General features: G+C 31.3%; 1 pseudogene; it reads left to right on the top strand.

Annotated features, from left to right (window-relative positions):
• The first annotated feature begins 7126 nt into the window (after positions 1-7126).
• Positions 7127-9384, top strand: LOC108462255 (cell number regulator 1-like; annotated as a pseudogene).
• The last annotated feature ends 4465 nt before the right edge of the window (positions 9385-13849 follow it).

Genomic DNA, 13849 nt, shown 5'->3' with positions numbered 1-13849 from the left:
AGTATCAATTAAAAGCATTTCTCAAAACTCATAATTAAGAAATATTTTAAACAATGTTAGTAGAGTTTTGGCTGTGTGAAAAATATAGGATATGGTTATTTATATCTACAAAAACAAGTAGGATATGAATCTTGAATTCCATTTAATGCAATCGTTAATTCTAAGTGTGAATTAAGATATTGACAAATGTTTTTATTAAAATTATTTAAAATTTTAATTAAAAAATTAACACCCACAAATATCAATGTTGTGTTTAGTTTAGTATCTGGTGAATTTAAGATTAAGTTATAAATTATTTAACACCCACGAATATCAATGTTTCTAGTGTTTTATATTTTCTTAATGTAATGTTTATATACTGCAATTTTATTTGATTTTAGGCCCTACCATTTACGCTTCTGAGATAAGCACAATTAGTCGCGCCTCTGAGAAAAGCTCAACTAGTCGCGCCTCTGAGATAGGCGCAACCTATATTCGTATCTATACACGGGTCATACTGATCCGAAAATAAAAAATAATATTTTATTTTAAAAAATAAAAAAATATATTTTTTAATATAAAATAAAAGAGTCGCTCCTATCAGATAGGCGCGAATGAAAAAAACAACCCATTTTGGTAAATAATCCAGCTGACAACCTATTCTGTTATATAATTTTTTTAAATTTATTTCAATAAAAAACCCCCCGAACCCATATGGAGAGAGAACGTTTCGGATCGATTCTTGAAATAATGTACAATTACTTTGGAGTGTTACGGTTCTAAACAATGTTTTTAGAATTGATTGGGATGTGAAACTAATTAGTTAATTGATTTTCGGTTCGGTCGATTCGATTAAAATTTTATGAAAAATAAAAATTTAAATCAACTATTGATTAAATTTGTTTGTATCAATTCACTATTCAATTGATTAGATATTATTCTTCAGATAAACACCTCGACTAATTATTGATCCATCCAGTCTGATTGACTATTCAATCCAGTTCAAATATCATCAGTTCTAAAAATACCAAACCAAATTATGCATATTTGGATTGATTCAATCTCCCTTATCTCTCGAGCTTCTTGTCTTACTCTATTACTTCGACTCTCTACCTATTTAGGTGAATTGGCCTCCTTGTTACCACCACACCACCATCTCTTCCTTATCTCCTCCCTTGATGAACACTTATATCAACAATTAGTGTATTGAGCATGAATTGTACCATGGTTTCTTCGAGAGCGAATCCCATTAACCTAGTTAACCCAACAAACCCTACCAACCCTGAGCTTCCTTCAACCTATTGTACCACTCTCTTAGTGTACTATCCCAAAATTTAGGTGCTAGAATTCTTATAATAAATAAGAATTAAAACATAGCATTATTGGTAAGAAGCCTAGTAGGAAGTCTTGAGAACTCAGGCTCAAGTCTTATGTAACATCCTCAAAACCCCTTTTGTAGTAAATAATATGAGATAAAATCTTAGCGAAAAAAAAGTATAAGATCAATGGAAACGAAATTTGAAAGATATCAAAAGAAAGTTAAATTAAGAAGTAAAACATAATGTATTAAATTAAGGATTGGACTAAATTGTAAATATGTAAAAAGTTTTGTGGCATAAGTATAAATATGAAAAATTTGAAGTGAAAGGCCAATAGTGCAAATATCTTAAAGGTAGAAGAATCTAAAATTAAGGAAAATGGATTAATAAGGACCAAATTGAATAAGAGAAAAAAGTATAATAGATTAAATTGTAATTTTACCGAATTAAGTGATGATTCAATGATGAAATTCTAAAATATCATAAAGGGAAAAATGGTCAAGGAGAAAGAGAGAACTCTAGAAGGCAATAATGATGTTGGAGATATTTTGATGATATTTTATAATTATTTAATTAAATAAATATTATTTTATTAATATTTTAATGAGATATCTTACTAATATTTTATTATAAATAGCTAGTAGAAAAGGAGAGAAAGATGAAGAAAAAAAAGAAAAGAAGAAGATCCTCCATCTTTCCAATGTGAGTGAGGGCGAGAAAAGAAGAAAACTTTGTTGTTTTTACAATTTGGTCCTTTTACCAAAAAATCCACTATTTTCACCTAGAATTTCAAGGAATTTTCATAATCACCAAGAGAGAAAAGTGATAAGGAGACTATGAAGAACAAGAAAGTCACCTTGGATTCAAGAAAATGGAAGTTTGAGGAGAGAGAAAATCAAGTTAAAGTTTGAAATCAATAGGACAAGGTAAGAACATCAAGATTTCAATATATTTTTAAGTTTGATATTATTGAAAAAACATGAAATTGATGTTAAAGTAGAGTTTTCTTATATAAGGTTTTATGTTCTTAATATGTTAGTGAAAGGAAATAAGAGAAAGTGATGGGAAACATTGTAGAGAAAGGAAAGGAGGGTGTTATAAACTTGGTTATCAACATTTTGCACTAAAACAATTTTGAACCGTAGCAGTAGTCTAAATTTGAAAATTCACCAAAAATTGTAGAAATGAATTAGAGGTTAATTAAAGTATTGAGTTTAGTTTTACATAGAAAAAACGGTGCAAGCAAAATAATTTCATATTATGAGATATATGAATTTTTGTGAGACAAGGTCAGATTGATTTTGGATTCCCTTGTTCTGACTTTGAAAAACCATAAAAAATTATAAAAAAAATTATTAGGGGTTTAAATTTATATTTTTAAATTCTCAATGAGTCTATTTTCAAAATAAACAAACGGGAACATCATCTAAACCCCGTAATAAGAGATAATCAATTTTTAGTAAAGAAAGGTCGAAGCTATCAAGAAGCAGAACAGGGACAAATTTGAAGAATTTACTGTACTTATTGGCTAAATTATAAATCGTTAAATTTTTATGGTAAAAAATTATTTGAGTCTAGTTTCAAAAACATCAAGCGAATCTTAATTTCAAATTCTGTAGCTCAAAATATAAATAATTTAGTAACTATAACTCAAGTGGACAGGTTTGATATGAATATATAATTAAATAATGAAATTATAGATAATGTTATATATAAGCATGTTATACACTAAAAGCTAAATATTCTAACAAATAAATACATAAAGGATGTGGAATGGAGAGGAGAAGGAGGAAAAATATATGAATATATATATAGTACATGAATTTGAAATGTTTCAAAATGGTCAGTAGGTGATGGAATGATTAGTACATGTGAGTATGTTTTAAACCAATTGATAAAATAATAAGTAAATAATTGCTAATTGATGTGATATTGAATTCTTTGTTAAATTTTTATGAAGAATTAAATTGCTTGACACAATTTAGAAATAAATATGAAATATACATAAAGTGGGTAAACTAATTTTACAAGTGCAAGTCCTCCAATGGTCTTATTTGTAAAACTTTAATATTTGTGTTAATTTTATAAAATTGTTATTTTTCATTGAATATCATGCTTTTATGAGGACTTGAGATTAGAAATAGATGTAAGTGGATGATAAGTAAAATGAAGTGGCAGTTATGGCATCTGAATACGGTTCAGGTAATGATATAAAATAAATAAATAAAAATAAAGCATGAAACTTGTAGGAAAATGGAGACGACGTCACGACGACAAGTTTATCATGTCATGACGTGGAAACCCCAATGTCGCGATGACAATTTAAAAATCTTTATGCACTTTACAATTTAGCCTTTGACCAATTGTAGATGTTTTAATGAGCTCATTTAACTCATAATTAGTTCTATCGTAAATTTAATTATTACTAAAAATTATTTAATGATCTACATTAATTAAATAATATGATAAATTGATCTGAAATTTTCAGTAGTTGCTTTGGCAACGAATGTGACATCCTGATGCATTAACTCAGCGATCAGGTCGAGTATGAGGTGTTACATCTTAAAATTTTAATTTTTTCTCTTTAAAAATTTATGTACATGTAGAACCTAGGAAATATGGTTTATGGTATTTATTTGTGTGTGTTTTGAGCATAAAAGTAGGCATTAGCCCAATGGTTAAAGGTTCTCCCTTACATTTAAAGTTCTATCCACATTAACTTATCTTATTTTTTTTGATGATTTTTAGACAAATGGGCTATTTGCCCATTAGCCCTCAAACTCTCCAAATCCTTTCCTAATTATACTAAAATTCTCTATTTGTTATTTTATCAAATTAAAACCCTAACTTTCTTTATTTGTACCCTAGTTTTCTCTCAAAATTATTTGTTTCAAAACTCTTTTAAGCCCTTAATTTTTGTTGAAAAATATACTTTAAAGTCTTTAAAAATTCAATCAAGTCGCCATCAATTGTTCTTCTCCAAATTATTGAAACCCTTGTCATTAGATTGTTGAATTTCTATCAAGATCAATAAGTATCTCATTCTCTATCAACTAGGATATTTCTTTTTTGGAAAATATCTTGTTTTAATAATCCTTTCAATCCAATTAAAAATGTTTAAATGTTTTGTCGAAAATCTCCACAAATATTGAAAATCTGCTATTAATTCTTGTATTATGTAAATTGAAAGACCCTTGTAGGTGATTGGATCAAAATTGAACAGAGGGGAGTTGCTTAAGGTATCAAAAAAGTCAGGTCAGTGAGTTTTTATGAAAAATCAGGTCAAAATTCAAAATTTCCCGGGTACACACGATTTACCACACAGGCGTGTAGCCCGCGCGTGTAGGACACACGGCCGTGTCCCCGATTTCCCCTTTGCATTCCCCTTCGAGCGCACACAGGCTAGGGCCCTGCATACAGTCGAACACATGGCCGTGTGGATCCATCACACACGACCTAGAGGCTAGCACACGGTCGTGTGGCTCCTGCACTTGCACCTCTTCACTTCGCACATGGGCTTGTGGCCCTGGAACCTAAAAATTACAGTTTTGCCTAATCTTTACTTATTTTGTGCAATTCAGTTCCTGATTAGGTTTTTAATGGCATCTAAAGAATTAGATTATACAATTAGGTCCCGGATTAGGATAAAATAGATAAAACCATGGATGAATGATTTTATGATTTATATGTTTATGATTATTGACATAAATTCTTGAATAATTTCATGATAATTGATAGAACATGATTGCTTAAGTATGACCATTTAAATCCGTGATTGATAATGTTATGTTCATAATTACTGATGGAATATGATTGCTTGGGAATGATTATTTTAAGCCATGATTGACTATGTTTATACTCATGATTATCAAAGATATATAATTGCTTAAGGAATGACTTTTTAATCCGTGTATGACTATGTTTAAACTAAATGTTATGTATATACCGAGCAAATGCTTCACTCATCAATATGTTTTTGTTATAAGACGAAATTTTAAACTATCACTGAACAATCGAACTATAAGATCTGATTATTTTGCATATGCAGGAATTATGAAAGGTGGAAGGTACAAAAGATTATATTGCATATATGTTATATGTTCGTCCGTTGTGTATTCACATATTAGCATATTCCAACTACGACTATATATACTTAGCATCCACGATTTTCTCTGACAACTTTCATCTGCAAGGAATTGTGGATCCTTAACCATATCGTAGCTTGTTTGCACTTATATGTATAAGCGGAGTGAAAAGGTAGAGGGGATTCTAGGGAACTCCCTATTTGGAGAGCTAGTGGTCGAGGGTAGGATTTTCAAATGCCATATGATACGTTATACAACTGTTGCATGAACATACTTTGCATTCACATGAGAAAATACATGATGGAACGTCCGAACTAATAAGTGTGCATAATTACGTTACACCATTAAATTTGTTAGTATGTTGATTGTTTTGCTAATCTAGAGTAATGAACATTGAATTATTGAATTGTTAGGATTTTTATGAAAGTATAATTATTATGATTGACATGCATGTTCTAATATTGATTAGATTTATTTTAAAGGGTCTCCCACTGAGCATGTTAAGCTCACTCCCTTATCTTCCATCTTTTCAGATAACCCAATAGACTAGAATATGGACTTGACATGCAGAGTGTCTAGGCTTGTTCTCGCTAATGAATAATTATTACGATTATCGTTTTATTTTATTAAAAAACTGTGGTATGGGACAATTACTTTTAATCACATTAATTAGGATGCATGTTATTTATAGGTATATATATAGATGGAATGATTTATACTTCATATTATTTATTGAAAATTATTTTAGAATGTGGTTAATTCATTATACAAAGATTATTGATTAATTTTCTGCTGCTAAGTTAATGTTAGTTTTTAATTTATTAATATGAGATATTCACTTTTATAAAACAAGTTCGGAATTGAGATTAGATTTGAAAAAAAAAAAAGACAGGATGACTTCAGTGAGTAATGTGGCCTATTCAGATCAGGTCTATCTATCGTCTAGGCCACGTTGGGATGGTTATATTCAGACACCAGCCAACAACCTCGACCAGAATATTGTACGCCAAGCCCAACCTCTACTTGGGACCTCATCCTCTTTCCCCAAGTACATGGTATAAAAGGATTGGTATCAATGAAAGTTCATTGGGTAAAAGAACTCTAACTAAAAAGAAAAGGTCTAGTGTGATGAAAGAGGCTTGGTTGGACTTAAAAGCATGTGATACAAATAGCTAAGCAATAGTGCAATTGGGCAAAAAAGTGCCTCAAATGTCTCATCGGAGGTAATTTGAAATTTAAAGAAACTCAGATCTTTTGGATTAGTTGAATCAGACTGAATTGAGCTCGGACTTGAATTTTTATTTTTAAATCCAACTTCAGTCTACCTCTAAAAATATTTATTGTTTGGCTTCTATCCATCCATCTCATGTTATATTCCCAACATGTGTTGCATGATCCTTTTGGAATTGAAGAAAGCTCCCTTCTTTTTTTATATACAAACTATAAATTGAAACAACAAAAGTTAGATTTTGATCTAGCAAAAGGTTTAATTGATACGATATATTAATACCTCTAACTGCTATCCTAGCCTGAGTTGCTGCCATTCTCCTGTTATTAAGTTTACAAGTGTTGGTCACTTTTTGAACATTGTTGATGCTTTTCTTGCTACCAACTTGCATCAAACACAAACAGAATCAATGCTTAAATAATCAATTTAGATTTACATCATAAGGCAAGAGATACCCACAAAGCTTCCCCCTTTATATTTATATATATATGACATTTAAAAGACCCATTGAAGAACCTGCGATATAATCATCTGTTTTCGTACTTAGAAAAAAATCAAACCAACAAAAAAGTAAAAAGAAAAGAAAAAGAAAAATTCACAGCCTATATATCCTAACATGCAGGATCGTCCGACCATTAGGAACCCAGCTTACAGCCATCCAAGTCCCATCCCAACTCCAACACCTTCAGATACTATCCCTACACAGTTAAACCATGCACCTGGACATTGGACTACTGGTCTTTGCCACTGCTTTGATGACCCTGCAAATTGTAAGCTTATAAATACATTCACCATCTTATTCATTTTTTTGTGTTTTCTTTTTCATTTTCAGATAATCCTTTGGTTTGATTTTTCGAATTGTTCAGGTGTGATTACTTGCATATGTCCTTGCATCACTTTCGGACAGGTAGCTGAGATTGTCAGCAGAGGATCTAAATGTAAAGTTTACATATTTTGAAATGGTCTTTAACCTGATTTTCATTCAGATTATGGTTTTGGTCCTTTTACTCTATCCCTCCAAATGGTAAGTTTTTACTCTATCCCTCCAAATGGTAAGTTTGTACATTTCAAAATGTAGGTAAATATAGTGGTAAATTTGTATTTTTACTAACCATTTTTTTATAATTCAGTCTTGGCCTAATATAGAATTTCTAGCTTCAACTCAGCTGTACTTTAATTTAACATAATTTATTATCTTTATCTTTATAATGTTATTATAGTTATAATACTAATGTAAGTTTTTTCTTAAAACACATTTTTTTATTGGAATAGTTTAGGTGATAATTATTTAACTTGCCAATTGAGTTTTAGTTTGATTGATATCGATAATGTTGTCAGTATAAGAGGATGCGGGTTTTGAATGCGCTCAAGCACATTTTATCATTCTATTTATGGATTTGAAAGAATTATGGGTCGTTTTAGGCATTATATATATGTATATGAGATATTATTTTATAGACTCTTCCCATCACATCATCCATGGCCTCTTTCTAATTATTTAATGACATTTAAACAATTTTTTCCATATCATTGAAATATAATTTTAATAAATTTTTTTTACCCTAAACCTCAAACCATAAACTTGAACCTTGAATCTTGAATCCTGAACCAGGATTTTGGGTTCGGAATTTAAAATTACCACGATTATGTGTCAATGATATGGAAAATATTACTAAAATATAATTAAATAATTGAAAAGAGACCATGAATGATATGATGAGAATGATCCATAAAATAATTTCTCGTATATATAAATTATTTGGCTTAAATCATGATTTTCTTTATTCCATTTTGGTACTCGAATTATAAGTTCCCTCCCATTTATGCCCAAAATTATGGGAGTCCTAGATTTATGTTAAGATATAAAAGGAACGCTTTAACCGTGCCATGTCATGAAACGTGCCCCAATCTTTCCTTTTCTCTTTTTTGGTCACTATAATATAATGGTCAAACTACATGTATGATCCCTCTACTATGCTCATGTGTTCTTTTAGTTATTATAATATCATGGTCAAAGTTTAGTTTTTGATCCCTCCACTATGCTCACATTTGTAATTTAGTCCTTAAATTTTAAGTTCGCATAATTTGGTATTCTACATAATTAGTTCAAATAATTAATATCCTTAACTATTTTGGTTAAATTAAGTTTGTTAAAAAGACCAAAACCGTAATTTGATCACATTTCAACTGGTTTAAAATTTTTTACGTTAATTTATTATTCATTTTGTAGCTTGTTTTTCAAGGGGATTGCTGTACGGGGTGTTGGTGGGTTTCACCGGTTGTGCATGTCTTTATTCATTCTTATATCGCTCGAAACTAAGGGGACAATACGACTTAGGACAAGAACCCTGTAATGATTGCTAGGTTCACTTCTGCTGTTGTCCATTGGCTCTTTGTCAAGAATACAGGGAACTTAAAAATCGTGGCTTTGACATGGAGATAGGTAACACATATTTTCATAACCTCCTCTAATTAATTTTATGAATATCATTATTTAGTCTAAAAAATATGGTTAACTACTTCAGTTAAAATGTTAACATAAATTATTTCTTAAAAATTATAATAGTAAAAAACATAAATGACTAAACCCCGACTTCAACTGTAGTAGGACAAAAACTAAAATTTGACCTCTCAAAAATCAACACCATATTATTAGCATAAATTAAGTTGATAAAATTATATTTTTGGGAATGAAGGTTGGGAAGCCAACATGGACAGGCAAAAACGTGGGGTCGCAATGATGCCAATAGTGATCATTGGAATGACAAGATGATTGATTGATTGTATCAGTCGTGTGTCGTCGGTCGATGAATATGGTAAAAACAGGCACTGAAATTGCTGCAGTTGTGCTGCCTTTGATGCCTATGTTTGTGTGTGCTTTGGTTAACTCTCTCTGTTGTTGTATAGGGTTTGGTTTGGAGACTTTTGTGTTCGGTTATCCTTATGATATTTGCTAACCAGAAAAATATAGAAATCATGCGTGTGGGTAAAACACGTTGAATGTTTTCACCCAGAAAAATAGGTATTTCCCATAAGATGTGTTTTAGTATATGTGTTCAATTATTGTTAACTAATTTTTAGGTCACTTTTATTTTTACTGCTTAAAATGAAATTATTGTAATTTCGTCACTCAATTGTTATGGCGCTTTCATTTTAGTCACCCAGCATTAAATCTCTAACGGCGTTTAACTTTATACGCCACATCATGTTTACACTGTCATTTTGATCTCCCAATTTTTATGTCGATTCGTTTTGGTTATCCAAAAAATATCTTTTTTCAAGTATTGATTGAGGTAAAAAAATCAAAGATTAAAGTGAAAAATAGAGGTGAGCATGGGTTGGCCCACCTGGTCCGGCCCGAAGGCCTGCCAAAAATATGAGAGGGTTTGGACAAAAATATAGGCTCGAAAAATAGGCTTGGACAAAAAAATAAAGCTCATTTAAAAAATGGCCAAGCCTCGGATAAGGCATTTTTAGTCTGGGCCTGGCCCAGCCTTGATTCACTAAAGGATAAAAAAATTATGATTTTTTAATATTATTTTCTTGTTATTTTCTACCTATTTTGCTACCATTTTACTATTATCTTGCTACTATTTTGTTGTTATTGTTTGGATATTGTAAAAACTTATTTTATTGTTAATTTTGTTATTATTTTAAAGACATTTGTTAATTTTGTTATTATTTTAGAAATATTTGCTTGTTAAGTTGCATCTATCTTAGTGTTATTTAAGTAAACATATTTTTAAAATTTATTTTCAATTTGTTGGGAAATATTTATTTTAATGTTTTAGTATTTTTGATGTATTATATATATTTTAAAATTATATAAAAATAATATAAAATTAATATGATCGGGCTAAGTCAGGCCCGAGTTTTAGCATTTTATTCAGTCGAGCTTGGAAAAAATTTAAGCCCATTTTACGGGATCGGGCCTAGTAAACAAGCATAAATTTTAGTCGGGCCTGACCCGCCCATGCTCACCTCTAGTGAAAACCGATAGAAACTAAAATAATATACAAAAATTTCAAATTGTATTTGTTTATCTCATTAACAAAAATTCTAAATTTTTTAATATTAATTTTTTAATTTCAAAGCATGAAAATTAATTTAAAAATTATTGAAAATGTTTTATCATCAATCGATTTGTTACTATAATATTGAAATTAATTAATTTAATCTCCTTCTAAATTTTAAAATTTTATTTTGTATTTTCAAAATAGCCTTAATGAAATCAACTCAAATAACCCACTGTAACACTCCTAACCCGTATCCGTTGCCGGAATAAGGTTATGAGGTATTACTTGACTGAACAAAACTTCTATAAGGTCAAAGATACTTACCAGACATAAATTATCAACAATGCAAACATGTCTCATTGATTTTCCATAAGAGCTCTTATAAATTTCCAAAATAACTCACTTTCAAAACATAACCGAATATCTAATAACAAATTAACTACTGTCAAGTTATAACTAAAACATTTCACCACATTAGTTCAATTATAAGGCTTCTCTAAACAAAATGAGCAAGCCATCTTCGCATGGCTATAATGTATACAAAGTCGAAATATCATTCTACCTATAGTCTATCCTATACATGCCTTAAACCATGATGATATACAATCTTCTCAACTCGCATAATGACTCAATAGTGTGATGATATCTCCGGCCCTTCCAACTCGAGCTAAACTATAAACCTATAAGAAATGGAAAAGAGAACACGGAGTAAGCTTCAATGCTTAGTAAGTTTTAAGCAATGCAAACAATTAATTTACTTATAGATCGATTATTTCAAATTTTCAAGAAATCATTCCTAGATAATTGCCATTTTGGCCAAGTATCCGAATCAATAGAAAAGGCAAATCCCTTATAATACACCAGATCCAGCTCGGTTATTGATAGAGTGAATAGATCGCCATTTCTTGAAATCTCTTTCGATTCAAAATCGTGGTGTAACGTGTATCCCTTCGCTCGGTCACGGAATAGATGAAATAAATCAAAAATGGATTTTTGTTCAAGAATGAAATCTTATTGAACGCCTGATTCATCCTTCTAACCATATCCATCCGGATCGATGAAATAAGATGAATTGAGACGGTATTTTGTAAATACGTAATTATCTTGAATATATTAACTATTTTTTATTTTTCGATCGCTTGGAAGGAACAAAAGAAACATCTTGTTCTTTCTTCAACAATTTCGATCTCTAGTAGACCTCTCGGTAGGGTTCGAACCCGGATGAAGTTCGACCATCTATCGAGAAAAAAGAACGAATGGATCTCGTAGGATTCCCAAGAAATTCTTCGATTTCTTCCTGAAGCAGATGATTATTCATCCGCTTCTCACGTTCCGTGAATAGCCGGGACATTGAGGAATATCCAGAAAGGCATTTAGGGAATCGGTCTGATTCTATCACCGTTCGTTCCGTTTGAAGAAAGGAAGGATCCTAAAGAATCGATTACTCTGATATAGCTGGCCCTTTTAGGGACTTGAATATTCCCCAACTGTTCTGGTCCATTTACGGTTATTGCTTCCGTGAACATAGTGGCTAAATAATCCTAACGCGTTACATAATGAAAATATTGTATAATTGTTCGGTTTTCCGCAATTTTTTCCATTCCTCTGTGTAAATAACCTAATATTGGTTCACAGTCAACAACATCTTCACCATCTAGAGTAACGATGAGACAAAGAACACCATGCATTGATGGGTGGTGAGGCCCCAGAATGGGATTCCAACTCAGCACCTTTTGAGATTTTGAGAAGAGTTGCTCTTTAGAGAGCACAGTACGATGAAAGTTGTAAGCTGTGTTCGGGGGGGAGTTATTGTCTATCGTTGGCCTCTATGGTAGAATCATTCGGGGCCCGAGGCGGTGGTTTACCACTGGCGGATGTCGGCGTTCGAGTCCGCTTATCTCCAACTCGTGAACTTAGCGAAACAAAGCTATGATAAAAAAAAGCACGATGCTTTATTTATCCCCAAGTCGAGATGAATATTATATGGTAGCGGCAGAAATTCTTTGGCCTTGAATCGGGTATTCAGGGAAGAACAGGTTGTTCGGTTCGATACCGCCAAGAATTCTCGACTATTGCATGGGAACAAGTTCATCTTTGAAGTATTTTTCATTTTCAATATTTTTCTATTGGAGCTTCCCTCATTCCTTTTATCGAGCATAATGACGCGAATCGGGCTTTAATGAGTTCTAATATGCAACGCCAAGCAGTTCCGCTTCAAGTATCCATGAACATAATGCATATTTAGCAAATTCACCTCACTTGAATCTGAACTCAATTAAAACCAAATATTGAAATCACAAATAAGATCATAAGAACTCGAAAAGCATCTCATTAACAAGTTTTAACCATGTTTGCAACAAAATCACAAATTCACTACAAGCCATCTTCCTGAGCATCAGTCACTAAATTATTTATAACTAAAGATAAGAAACTCCAAATCAAGTGCCGTTAATTTTCCCTGAAAATAGACTCATATATCTTCTATCCATAAAATTTTCATAATTTTTTGTTTGACCAATCAATACCAGATTTTTATTGACTATTCTGACCACTCTTCACTACGAATCAATTTTCTCATTATACAGAATTCAAAATATGTTATCGTTTATTTCATTTGAAATTAGACTCATTAAGGAGTCTAAGAATATAAATTTTATCTTATAACCATTTTTGTACCATTTATAATGATTTTCTCAAAATGTAAGGGGACCTCAAGTCATTTTGACTCTATTCCACGCCACTTCAAATATCTCATTATTGGCAATTCTTTTGCTTACACGGTTTCTTTTATAAGAAACTAGACTCATTAAGATTTCGTGACATAATTTATTCAGCCTCTAACTCAACTCCTACAATTTATGGTGATTTTTCGAAATCACGTTACTGCTGCTGTCCCAAGCAGATTTATTACCCATTCTTTGCATTCATATTATTTAACATGTATATCACCAAATTAATCTCATATAACCTTTCACCATAACCGAATACACACATACACATATGAGATTTTCACATATACTTCTCATTTGGCATTCATGATTCAGTTCCGATCAATCTAACATATAAAAGTATATAATACATACCTCACCAACTTAATGTATTGAACATATTCAATGGTAGTTTACTACGAACATTCGAAATCAAAATCTTACTCCAATCATCGGCATTAAGTTTGCTAGGTTTAAAACCCAAATCCAATCACCACCATAAAGCATGCGGGAC

The sequence above is a fragment of the Gossypium arboreum genome, chromosome 13, assembly GCF_025698485.1.
Source record: "Gossypium arboreum isolate Shixiya-1 chromosome 13, ASM2569848v2, whole genome shotgun sequence".
NCBI classification, from domain to species: Eukaryota; Viridiplantae; Streptophyta; class Magnoliopsida; order Malvales; family Malvaceae; genus Gossypium; species Gossypium arboreum.
The sequence above is the reverse complement of the archived record's forward strand: the minus strand, read 5'-3'. Positions and strand labels throughout refer to the sequence as shown.